Below are 12,446 nucleotides of genomic sequence, written 5' to 3' on the forward strand. Positions count from 1 at the left end.
CTCAATATAGAGAACCCCCTACCACTGTCTTCCTCCCATGTGACTTTGTTTTGTGTATACATCCCCAAGGTTATGGAACTTAGTTAAGCTGTCTCCTAGTGTAGAGGATAAAGGCATACAGAGCAATTTTACCTGTCATATTTTCAGTTCCTGTATGATATTTTAAAAATCTGAGTTATTAGGTAAATCATAAAGGATTTGGGATTACAATTCATAAAATGAGTGGCATGGATAAGGTGACTATTACTGCAGTTTTTGTCTGAAAGACTAGGTTAGTTGGGTAGGGAATGAAAAGATCAAACATGTCAAGAAGGAAGATACCTGTGATTGGGTTATCCCAGATGATCTGGGTCCACCAGTTCACTGCTATAAAGGAGAGATGATGACTTCTGATGATAGAGGAGTACATGTGTTAGATTTTCATCACTATAACAAATACTTGTGATAATCAACTTATAAAGAAAAAAAGGCTTATTTGGTTCAATTTTGGAGGTTCTAGATTTTGATAGGTTGGTTCTTTTGCTTTGGGTATGTGATGAGGCAGAGCAACATGGCAGGAGCACCTGTTAGAGTAAAGGCCAAAAAGCAAAAGGGAATGAGGAAGGGTGTCCAGGTCCCTTAATTCCCTTCAAAGACATGCCACCAATGACCTAAAGACCTCCAAGTAGGCCCCATCTCTTAAAGACTTCACCAACTCCCAATAACACCCACCTGAGGAACAATCCTTTAATACACAAACCTTTAAGGAACATTCAATATTCAACCTATGAGCCAGGCATGATGGCTCATGCCTGTAATCCCAGCAACTCAGAAGGTTGAGGCAGGAGGATCACAAGTTCAAGGCCAGCCTCAGCAACTTAGTGAGACCCTAAGCAACTTAACAAGATGCTGTCTCAAAAAAAAAAAAAAAAAAAAAAAAAGAACCAGTGATGTGTGGTTCATTGGTTAAACACCTCTGGGTTCAATCCCTGGTACCACCCCCCGCCCCCGACCTCTGCCAAAAAAAAAAAAAAATCTATGGATGGCAGTAAATGACCTTGAGATGAAAATGTAATGTAGAGATCAAGCATCAAGACAAGAACATAATACATAAGAACAAGCAAGTAGGTTAGTGGTTGGTAAAGTTAAAAGATAAAATGACAAGCAAATGGAATATATGAAATACATCAAATTGATGAGCATTACAAATAAGTTTTAGTCAGTATCTAGTGCATGCTTAAGTCAGGCTTAGAGCCTTGGACCAAAGAAAAGGATAAACATCTCTTTTCCAATTCTGACATAGCTAAATGAGAGGACATTCTTTTAAATGTAAGTGAAAATAATTAATCAAACAACACAAATAATTCTTTATTTAACGTCTCAGTTCATTTAGTTGCTATAATAAAAATACCCTAAACTCATCATCTATACACAACAGATTTAGACTGGAAAGTCTAAAATCAAGGTGCCAGCATATTTGATGTGGGTGTGCACTCCTGCTTCATAGATGGCCCTTGTGATTGCTGTGTTCTCCCATGGCAGAAAGCCTCCCCTCCATTTTCATAAGGCCACTAGTCCCATTTATGAGGGTTTTGTGATGGATCCTTCCTCATGACCTAATCACTTCCTAAAAAGACCTATCCCCGGGGCTGGGGATGTGGCTCAAGCGGTAGCGCGCTCGCCTGGCATGCGTGAGGACCAGGCTCGATCCTCAGCACCACATACAAACAAAGATGTTGTGTCTGCCGAAAACTTAAAAATAAATATTAAAATTCTCTCTCTCTCTTAAAAAATAAAAAGACCTATCCCCTATTACTCTCATATACAGAGCCTCCAACATAAGAATATGAGAGGGGACACCAACATTCAGACCACAGCAACTATGTATTACAAAAGTAATAAAATATAGGGTTTTAAACAAGTTTAAGAATATGGATACAATAAAATAAGACTGAGGGAAGCCAGACTCTGCTAAACTTCAGGTTAGTCAAAAGACAATGGTGTTTTTTGATGATCCAACCTTTGATGTTTTTGTCGATAAGGAAGCATTAAGCTAGGTACTCCAGAGAACTAAGGCAGTAGGTTGGTTCCCATATTCTCAGAACTCTATTTGATCCCACCAATTTCTTTATGAAACCAAACACAAACACATGATTAAACAAAATGCCTTGCAAAAATCAGAAATATCTTAAGAGAAGTCTACATAAAATGTGAGATGTAGGAATATGTTCTGGTACGTGTATCATTTTTTTGTTTTGCTTGTTATGTTCTTAGTAAGTTGATGGAAGTGTTATGTCATTTTATATTTCTTCGGCCACGGATTCCAAAGTAAACAACCACTATCAAATGGAAATTTGTGAAAACTATGATTTTTACATGTATCTTACCCAGGGCCTTGTGCTTACAAGGCAAGCACTCTACTAACTGAGCTATAACCCCAGCCCATACTCATGGGTTTTTGTTTGTTTGTTTTTAAAGATTTATTCTTTAGTTTTAGGTTGAAACAATATCCTTATTTTATATTTATGTGGTGCTGAGGATCAAACCCAGTGCCTCACGTGTACTAGGCAAGCATTCTGACACTAAGCCAGAACCCCAGCCCCATGTATTGGTTTTTAAAGACCCTTCCACTCCCAGCTGCCAGTTCATATAAGCCGCCAGAATTCTGGACACCAATATAATATGATTCTGACCCTAGTTTTTTTGAAAATGCTGGACTCTAGACCTTGGACTCTGATCCTTATTTCGTAGCTGACAGCATTTCTAATCCAGCATGGGGAGAACCAAAGCCTCCCACGACTGCATTTATTCCCAGGCCAATTTTGCTTCAAGTGCTTTTGGCCCTTAGAGAATTTATTAATCCACATGTCACTATATCATTGTCCCCTATTACATCAACTCAGGCCTCTGCGGTAGAAAGTGCTTTCCAGATTTAGATCCAACCTTTCTGAACAGCTCCAGGCATTCTGAGTAACTAAACAGCTGCAATTTTGTTTCTCCTAAATTTGATGTAGCCATGTTATCTGACTCCAAATATAACGAGATAGCTCAAATACAGCCAGCAATAGCTGAGGTTACTAAGCTTCTTTCTATTTCTCTTTACATAAATAACTTGTTTTAAAAAAATGCTTTCAAATTCTTTATATGATAAATCAAACTTGTTTGGTGTTTATGTGATTAAAAAAGAAAGAAGGAAGGAAGGAAAGGAAGAAAGAAAGAGAGAGAGAGATCCTCAAAGCACATAAGAAAAATTGGCAATTGCCACCTTGGTATGAGTTGGACCCTGTGTTCATATGGTGACACCAAAAATCATCCTACCTGAGGGCAAGCCACCTTGGTCTGTAGAAATTATTTCTAAAATCCTTTTTGTTTAAGAGAGACTAATTTGAATACACTCCTGCCTTTAGATGTTTTCTCCCCAGTGGAAAATTAAGCCCCTTTGGGATCTCAAGTGAAATCTTTTATTTTTGAGTAAGAAGAAATGAAGGGAGATGGGGAGGGAAGAAGAGGGCAAGGAAGTAGAAAAGAAAATCATCCACTGGCTGCAGCTGCAAAGCCTTGAGCCAATCCTGGTGGAGGCCATGAATAGGCATGTGCATCTCCTTCCTTCCCAGGCCCACCATTAAGTCTTCACGTAGTTGGAGCAAGTGCTTGCAGGCATATCTTTGTTCTCAGAGTATGTCCAGGGTGTCAGCTATAGCTGCTGGTGTCCCCAAAAAGGGCCACTATGCTGTCAGAGGGCTTGGGGATTGCTGTTGCCATATCTGAATCCAAAAATGGAGTCTAAGCATGGACAGAGACCAAGGTGTTTCCAGTTTAGTTGGCCTTAGTTATAAGTAAAAAATAAAATACATTCTAAGAATGAAAAGACAAAGCAAAAGAAACCTGTAAAGCATAATCAAAAGGCATACGTTTTTTTCATTGTGAAACCCTCAAACATGTTAGGGAGAAGAGATGCTGAGGGAAGACTCAAACACCTGCATTCAGACCTTAAGTATAGCAGACTCAGTGGACATCTGCTAGGTAGCTGAAGTGTCTCTCACCTTCTTTTTTTCCAAATGTACACATTTAATTATTTAGCCCAAATACTCCTAACCTGCAGTGGGTCTAAGAAGCATCTGGGATGCATTTCTGAAGTGCCAGTTCTTGTGCCTGAATAAACCAGGATGTCACAGAGTGAAACCATTTTAGGTGATTCTAACAGAGATGATCCAATATCTGACTCAAGTCTAACACTGGTAGGTGGTCCAATTGAGGACCTTAAAAGTCAGCCTTTACTCCCTGGGTTTTCATTTAAGTGTGCTCATTTCTTTGGACCATGCACTGGTTCATTTTATTCATACTTACAGTAGACATTCATTACCAAATATTGAAATAAGAATGTACTATATGCTAAGCACCATTTTAGATATTCTCCTAGTTGGATCAACTTCTTCCAAATATGATTTGTATAATGTTACAGATTTATCTTATTCTTTTTAGCTGTTACCTAGTGCCTCCTTCTGGGGAGACACCATTGTAGGAATGAGGGTCATATGACCATTCTTCCTAAGGGAGAGAGCATAATAACCTCTAAAAAGTAGAGAGCTTCTATTGTCTTTCTAAGGCTTTATAATATTGCCAAGAATAAAAACTTAGATGAGTGTTCTATGAAACATATAAGAAAATAAAGGAAGTTGTCAACAGTGGGGGGAGGGGAGGGTTGTGAAACAATGGCTACACAGTACATAAGAAAATTACTACTCTTTCTGTTTTGATGAAATCTATATTGACCAAAAGCGAATCCTATCTTGTTCTCCTTTTAATCAATGATCATATCCACAGTAACATGCTGCAACACTGGGAACTAGGTTTTAGGAACAGAAATAAATACATATTTCATGGAAAGAAATCAAATCTTTTGTTTCTTTAAAATACCAAATACTTAGTTCTTTCTCAACAGTATCTAGTCTTAAGCTTGTATAGTGTGTAGAAATGGGGAAAAAAGTCTTTTAGCAAATTATGGTCACCTTTGGAACTTTCATGCCCTCTGGTTCACATACCAAGAGAATGGAAGGTCCATCCTGTTGACATACCAGGGTAAGTCCTAAGGGTAAGTATTATGTGCTGCCTTGACACGGTGAAATCAGCAGGGCCTTGAATGTTCTGAGTGCAATTTCTCATCCCTGCTCTGCTCCAATGGATAAGGTGCTGTAGATGAACAACCTTCCTTATCAAGAGCACCAGAAGCAGTTTCCCCCCCAACCAGTTTGCAGAATTATTCAAGCAATAATCCAGTCACATTCTCTGTGGGAACCAGCAGACACCTTACCCTGTTGGTACTCTAAAGCCTGACTCTCACATCCACCGATGGGTCCCTGGGTTCCTGTGTGCCACCCTAAGTAACATGTGGTGTCTTCTCCCATAGGCAGTGAGTATATATGACTAGGAAACCACTGTGCATCTCTTCTGTCCCATCACAGCTGTGGAGTCTTCAGGAATCCCCAATTCACAGCTGGAACGAATATGTGATGAAATCAACATGTTTTATCCTCTTGTGATAGTCAGCTTTCTTGTTGCTGTGATTAAATACCTACATAAACAACTTAAAAGAGTAAAGATTTATTTTGCCTCACGGTTTCAGAGGTTTCAGCCCATGGTCAGCTGGCTCCATTGCTTTGGGTCTGATCTGAGGTGAGGGCGAACATCATGGCAGCAAGAGAATGTGACAGGGGATGCTTGCTCATCTCATGGCAGCAGGGAAACAGAATAAACAGGGTTCAGGGATGAGCTATGCCCACTACAGTTTCCGCCACCTCCCAATAGTCCATGCAGCTATGAATCCCCATTGGGTTGATCCATTAATGAAGTTACAGCCCTCATGATCCAATCACTTCTCTGACATTGCTACATTGGGGACCAAACCTTTAACACGAGTCTTTGAGGGCCATTCTAGACCCAAACCATAATCCCACTTAAATCAGATCTTTGTTGAAATACATGTTAATTTTTTTATTTCTATATGTTCATTTTTTTAATATTTATTTTTTAGTTATAGGTGGATACAATATTTTTATTTTATTTGATGTGGTGCTGAGGATGGAACCCAGTGCCTCACATGCTAGGCGAGTGCTCTACCTCTGGGCCACAACCCCAGCCCAATATGTTTAAATAAATAAAGCATGTACATGATTTTAGAAACCATTAGAAATCATGTGTTTTTTTTTCCACCAATATCAAGACAAACAGTGAAGCAATCTACTTGGATATTTTCTTTTTGTCATAGCCTGTCTTTATATTAGACTGGCAGTAAAATACTAAGTCAGTTGCAGTGGATTGTTAACCACTTAACAATTTTTCAAGATAGGTACTATTATCTACGTTTTGCAAATGAGGAAACCTACTCTAGATGCAAAGCTAATAAGAAGGGGAACCTGCATTCAAACCTGGATCCAAGGCTCTTACTAGCAACCCAGATATGCCTGGGCATTTCTGGGGAGAAGTGACCAGAGAAAGGGGGTTGCCTAGGACAATCAGTTCCAAGCACAAAGCTAATAAGGCAATAGTCATTTTGTTTTAGACAGAAAAAAATCAAGCAGGTGTTCTATACACATATGCTATTAGTACTGGTTGCCATACAGGAGAAGCCATGTAATAGGAAGTGAACGTGCAGTTAAAAAACATAAATACTTATCCAGACTATGTATTTTGATACCACTTTCTAGGTAGCTCACAATTGGTTGTACAAACATATTGCAGCAGTATTTAGAAAGCACAGTTTGAAACATGTGTGCTCTGAAGGTATTGATCAGCAACCAGCAGTATTCTTACATAAGCGTGTTTATGTTGCATAACATCAATACCTAGCGCAGTAGCCAAATGATGTTATGCTAACTGATGGGAACAGGAAAATACTGCAGAGCTCAGCACTTCACACAGCACTGGTGGTATCTAGTAATAAGAAGCTACTCACCTTGAGAATACACTTCCTGCAGATCTGTGATCAGTTCATTCACTTTTTTCACTGCAACTTTTGCTTTGACTGTAGCCTGTTTTTCACCCTCATTTATTAAGTTTCTTTTTTAAGACAGGGAATACTATTTTTAAAATATTTCAAAATACAAAAAAAAAAACTGACCTGACTGAATACTGGCTGGCCTTCACCAAGGTTTCTTGTGCTGAATCCATTGTTTGAAGGATTTTAGACATAGTGATTTGTAATGGCATTTATAGAGCTTACTATTAGTTCTCAAAGATTCACTTGTAAATTAAGCAGATTTGAGTTACATTCATGCTAATGGTGCTAGTTCAGGGAAAGTGTTTCTATTGACATCAAATCACTGTGCTTTGGAGACACCGTCTTTCATTAAACCTGCTCATTATAAGACCAGCTTTGGTGTCTCTCACCGCTGCGGCATTTGTTGTAATTAGCACACTACATAAACATGCCATCATGTACACACATCTGCTATGTAGCCTCCAGTTTGCGTTGACTCCTGTTTTATTACATTGAAACTTAGGGGGTGGATATGTCTTCTGCCTCCACAAGCCTCAAAAGTCTTAGTAGAATACTCTGAACCTTCTGAGCACACACACACCCCCCACAGGATTTTGTCTGACAGTGAGTTTCAAGACAATTGACAGTACAGTATTGTAGCTTTGAAAGTATCTCATAGGAATAAAACCTAAACCACTTTTCCCAGAATCTGTGCTTTCTTGAGTAGTTTCTTTTCTTAGAGTAAAACACTTTCCATTACTTGTTTATTACAAACAAACCCATGTTTAAAGGAAACACAACATCTTAGCCAGAATTCACTGGTAAAAGATCTTACCATACCTAAGGGCTAAAGAGATTTCAAGTGTGTGTCCTATTTCTGATTTATGCCAGTTTATCTGCTTTCCTATTCACTTTTTCTTCCATATTTTTTCTCTCAGGTCTCATCAGCAATACTTTATTGTGACAGCCCATGTGTACAAGTATTTCTAGATCCATCAGTGACCTTTTGTGTGATTCTTATTTAAGAATATCAGACTTGGGCTGGGGATGTGGCTCAAGCGGTAGCGTGTTCGCCTCGCATGCGTGCGGCCCAGGTTCGATCCTCAGCACCACATACAAACAGAGAAGTTGTGTCCGCCGAAAACTAAAAAATAAATATTAAAAGAAAATTAAAAAAAAAAAAAGAATATCAGACTTATTTAAGTCTGAACTTCCCTAGTGGTTAAGTTGGGAGAGATATCATTTTACATTACAAAGGAAAGTGATGATATAAAGAAGAGATGAGTAGTCTCTGATAGCTCATGGCCCATATATCCCAGCTCCTCGGGAGGCTGAGATGGGAAGGTCGAAAGTTCGAGACCAGCCTGGGCAACTTAGTGAGACCCTGTTTCAAAATAAAATTTTTAAAAGGTGTGGGGAGGTAGCTCAGTGGTAAAGCCCTTGCCCTGGGTTCAATTCCAGCACCACAAGATGAAAGAAAGACTTCTGGGTTCTGTGGATAGTTGGGTGATGATGGCAGAAAATATGGAAAGTACTTAAAAATAGTTCATGGTAAATTATGTTTTACTACAACTTAAAAGAATCTGTATCATTGAGCATCTGAGTGGGCCTGCACTGTACTAGGTGCTGGGGCCACAGCACTGAGACAGATACCATCAAGGTCCACATGACATCTAGTGGAACAGTCTATTCCATTAACCAATTAATCCAGCAAATGTTGACACCGTAACATGAAAGATATGCTGCTGAGAACCAGGTAGTGGTAGTTTGACGGGCACAGAGAAGGCCTACCTTCTTGGGTGGTGATGCTGATGTGAGGCAGGTTTCGCCAACTGAAGCATTCAGGGAAGGGCTTCAGGGCCATGAGATTTAGGAGCAAAGGACATGAGGGGGAAGGAAGTCGATGTGATTGAGCAGCTGAAGGAAGGCTAGGGTGGCCAAAGAAACCTAGGGGCCACGGAAGCTCGGAGTGAAAAAAAATTGGAGAGGAGTCAGGTTCCGGGTCATTCAAGTAAAAGAGACCTGGATTTTCCTAGAAATAAAATTAAAGTCACAGCAAATTTTAAACAGGAGCCTGATATGTCATCTTATTTATATTTCTGAAAGTCCATCGTCACTGCAGGGTAGATGCTGGGGGGTGGGCAGAGGAAAGAGTAAAAGCAAGAATAATAAGCCATTTAAGCCCTTCTCCCTCTTAGATCTAAAGATACAATTTGCCTTATAAATAAAACCATTTTTTAAGGATCCATTTAAGGTGAACTAAATACAAATTATATCCATCAGTTCTTGTTTGTTTCTTTATATGACTAAACTTTTTCCTTGTTTTTTTTTCCTATTCTACACACTTTGATTTTCTTTTCTCTGTATTTTTCCTGAATATACAGTGGATTTTTTTCTTGACCAATGAGTTAACTTATGACAATGCCATTTGTAAACTGTTTCTACTGCTGTCATTTAATATCAGATAATAAAAATACTCAAGACGATATTTCTTTGGCTAAAAAGGTATTCCTAAATTATTGATATTGTTCTTTCACTATCAAAGGTTGATATTTTTCCTTCCATCTTATTTGAACCCCCCAATTCTTCTTTGACTGCTGGGGATCAAAGAGGAGGTTCCTGGAGAAGGGGCACATCTCTAAAGAGGGCTGTGTCCTCCAAGAGGTGTCTGTTCTGATACTAAAAAATTAAAACACTTGCATCACCTAATACTAAGGACTGGTAGAAAACACACAGAATGAAGGCAGAATTCCACTGCCAACTGTGAAAAAGAAAAGCAACTGTTAAAAGACTATTACAAGACAATGTGGAATTGCAAAGTAAAGGGCAAAATGTACCAAAAGAGACATGTAGCAAAGAAGGTATAAAATTTACGAATCTTCTTGAACTGAATAATAAACTGTCAACTTTAAAAAAAAACTGATGAATAAGAGACATAGCGGAAATTTATCAGTGAGACACTATTCTTTAGTGTTTGCACATTGAGCAGAAAAAAGTGAGATAATATATTTTAATATGTATATCATGTGTATGTGTGCATAATTTGTACTTCATATAGAGAGACGATAACTACTTTTTTTTAGCATTTGAACATTTGTAAAAATTGATCCCACTTTTTTTGTGGGGGCAATCAAAAGTTTAGGGAAGTTTACTAGCTTTAGAATACATCAGCACAATTTGGTTATAGAAATATTCACTTTAAAAACTACAGTGTTTATGTACTAGTTAACAACCCCATCTAAAGAGCCATGGAAGCTGATGATAACCTATTCACCAAGATGGTGCATTTGTAGTGTGGGGACAAACTAAGTGAATACTTCTGAAAGAAGAAAATGAATAACCTCAGCATCAAAGAAACTCGTAATTTTTGATGATTTTTCTTTGCTAGTTCAAAATTATGAAAGAAACTAAGCTAACTGGTCGGACCCAGGAACATGATGATTTGGCAAGCTGCAGTCACCCAGTTCACAGATGTGTGATAATCTGCAGAGAAGCTGCTGGTATAGTAGTCCATGCCTTCACATCTGGAGAGGAGTTTGATATAACCACTTTTCTTTATCAACTTGAAGCTGCATACAGGCAGAGATCACAAATTGCTGGGAGGCTATAATGGTCTGGGGGGAGTTTCTGTTCCTCTTGAAGGAGTGAGTTAAGAAACACCTCCAAGGCCTTCTTTCAAAATAGCCACTAGTCCTCTCCAGAGGATAGCTGGCTGAGAGGTTTCCCACTTTCTTTCCTGGCAAGACCCGGTCAGCAGAGTTGAAGGGACACCAGGAAGTAGTAACGGGGCTTTTAAGCTTTTGTTTGCTAGCCCTGTCCTCAGTACTGGGCACTTTCTTGGGACTTCCTTCTTTGCTTGAGGACCTGACGAGCCACCCTGACAAGGAACCGTTCCTTATGACTTGAAAGGAATCAGCACTTCTAAAAGGAGCCATTGCCTTTGGTGCCTTAGCTTGTTCTGTTACCTCATTTCTGGGAAGGACAGAACTACATATTCAGACTCCGGTTTGGGTTCCATTGACATCCCATTTTTATCCTCTCCTTCTTTCTTCAGAAGCCATCTACACAAAGCTTCCTTCTCACAATTCTCCCCCACCCACATTCTGCAAAGCTCGCGCAGAGCTCATTGGCTTTGCATACATCTTCTACTTTGTATGGGTCCCAATGATTCTGGACAAGCCAATCCTCAGTAATCATGTTGCTGGTGGATGGTGGTTTCTTGGCCTCCAGGTGGTCATTCGGGCACTTCAGACTGCCCAGGTTTTCAATCTCCCCACCTTTGGGTTTGTTGCCCCAACGGTTGGTATAGGAGTCAGGTCTGGCAAGCCAATCATTCACACTGTAGGGCTCCTGGAACACCTGGAATATGAGCTTAAACTTCTCACTGGTTTCACGGCTGCCTTTCTCAGGTTTCTCCAACTTGCAGGGTTCCTGGGGAGTCACCAGCCAATCAGGCAACCCCATCGCATTTTGATCAAGGAGCTCTAGATCTTCAACCTTTTCAACTTCAATGGAGAAAGAACTGGTAGTAGAATGGCTGTTAAATTTTTGCTAACTTGGTTTTCCAGAAACTTTTTCTCTAGGAAGAGTCCAATGTTTGATAAGCTAGCATGAGCCATAAGGTGCTCAGGAATTTGAATGGTCTTGAGGGACCCAAAGGTGGTGATGGTTTGGCACAATGCAGTTGTGTCTGCTTCAAAGAGCAGAACAGTTGAATCTTCAGGCTAAAGGGTCAAACTGTCCAGTCTCTCCAGGCTCACAGAAACTTGATTGGTTAGATCTTTATTTTGGGTACACTCCAGTTGATGGATAAGGCAAATTAACTGGACTAATAACCAGTAGAGCTGCTGAGCCTGCTGCTGAAGTGTCTCTTCTTTCTTTTTTTAGTTGTTGATTAACCTTTATTTGATTTATTTATATGTGGTGCTGAGAATCGAACCCAGTGCCTCATACATGCCAGGCAAGTGCGCTACTGCTGAGCCACAACCCCAGCCCTGAAGTGTCTCTTCTTTAAGTTGATAGATGAGATCTACCTGTTCACACGGCGATACCTCACGGCTCTAAAGGCATTCCAGGTGACGGCTTATACAACTGTGAATCTGAGCTTTCACCTTTTGCAAGTTATCTTTGATTTGCTGTTCAGCCCAGAGAACTCCACCAATAGCAAGCTCCAAGTCCCTCTGAGCATCCCTAAATCTCAAAAGGGCTTCTCTATTACTGGAGCAGCTACTCTGGTCCTGGGAGGTATTCATTCAGCTCACTGTTCCTCGAAAGGCAGGTCCTGGCCAGGCCAGCTACCTTGCAGGCAAGCAGTGATTTTTATCCCCAGCCTGGATGCTCCAGGTCCCCCGATCCCATATTAAAATGATAAGAAATTCTATGTCCACTATTTGCACAATGGAAATAACAGCCCACAGAGGCTAATCCCAATCAGTAGAACTAAAAAATCAAAAGATTAAATGTGTGTATGTACGTATTGCATACATGTAAT

The 12,446-nt window shown here is 39.8% G+C and overlaps 1 pseudogene; it reads right to left on the reverse strand.

Moving 5' to 3' along the window:
- Window positions 1–10,473: 10,473 nt before the first annotated feature.
- Window positions 10,474–12,207, reverse strand: LOC114107298 (nuclear receptor coactivator 4 pseudogene; annotated as a pseudogene).
- Between the last annotated feature and the right edge of the window lie 239 nt (window positions 12,208–12,446).

Source organism: Marmota flaviventris, chromosome 3, assembly GCF_047511675.1.
Source record: "Marmota flaviventris isolate mMarFla1 chromosome 3, mMarFla1.hap1, whole genome shotgun sequence".
NCBI classification, from domain to species: Eukaryota; Metazoa; Chordata; class Mammalia; order Rodentia; family Sciuridae; genus Marmota; species Marmota flaviventris.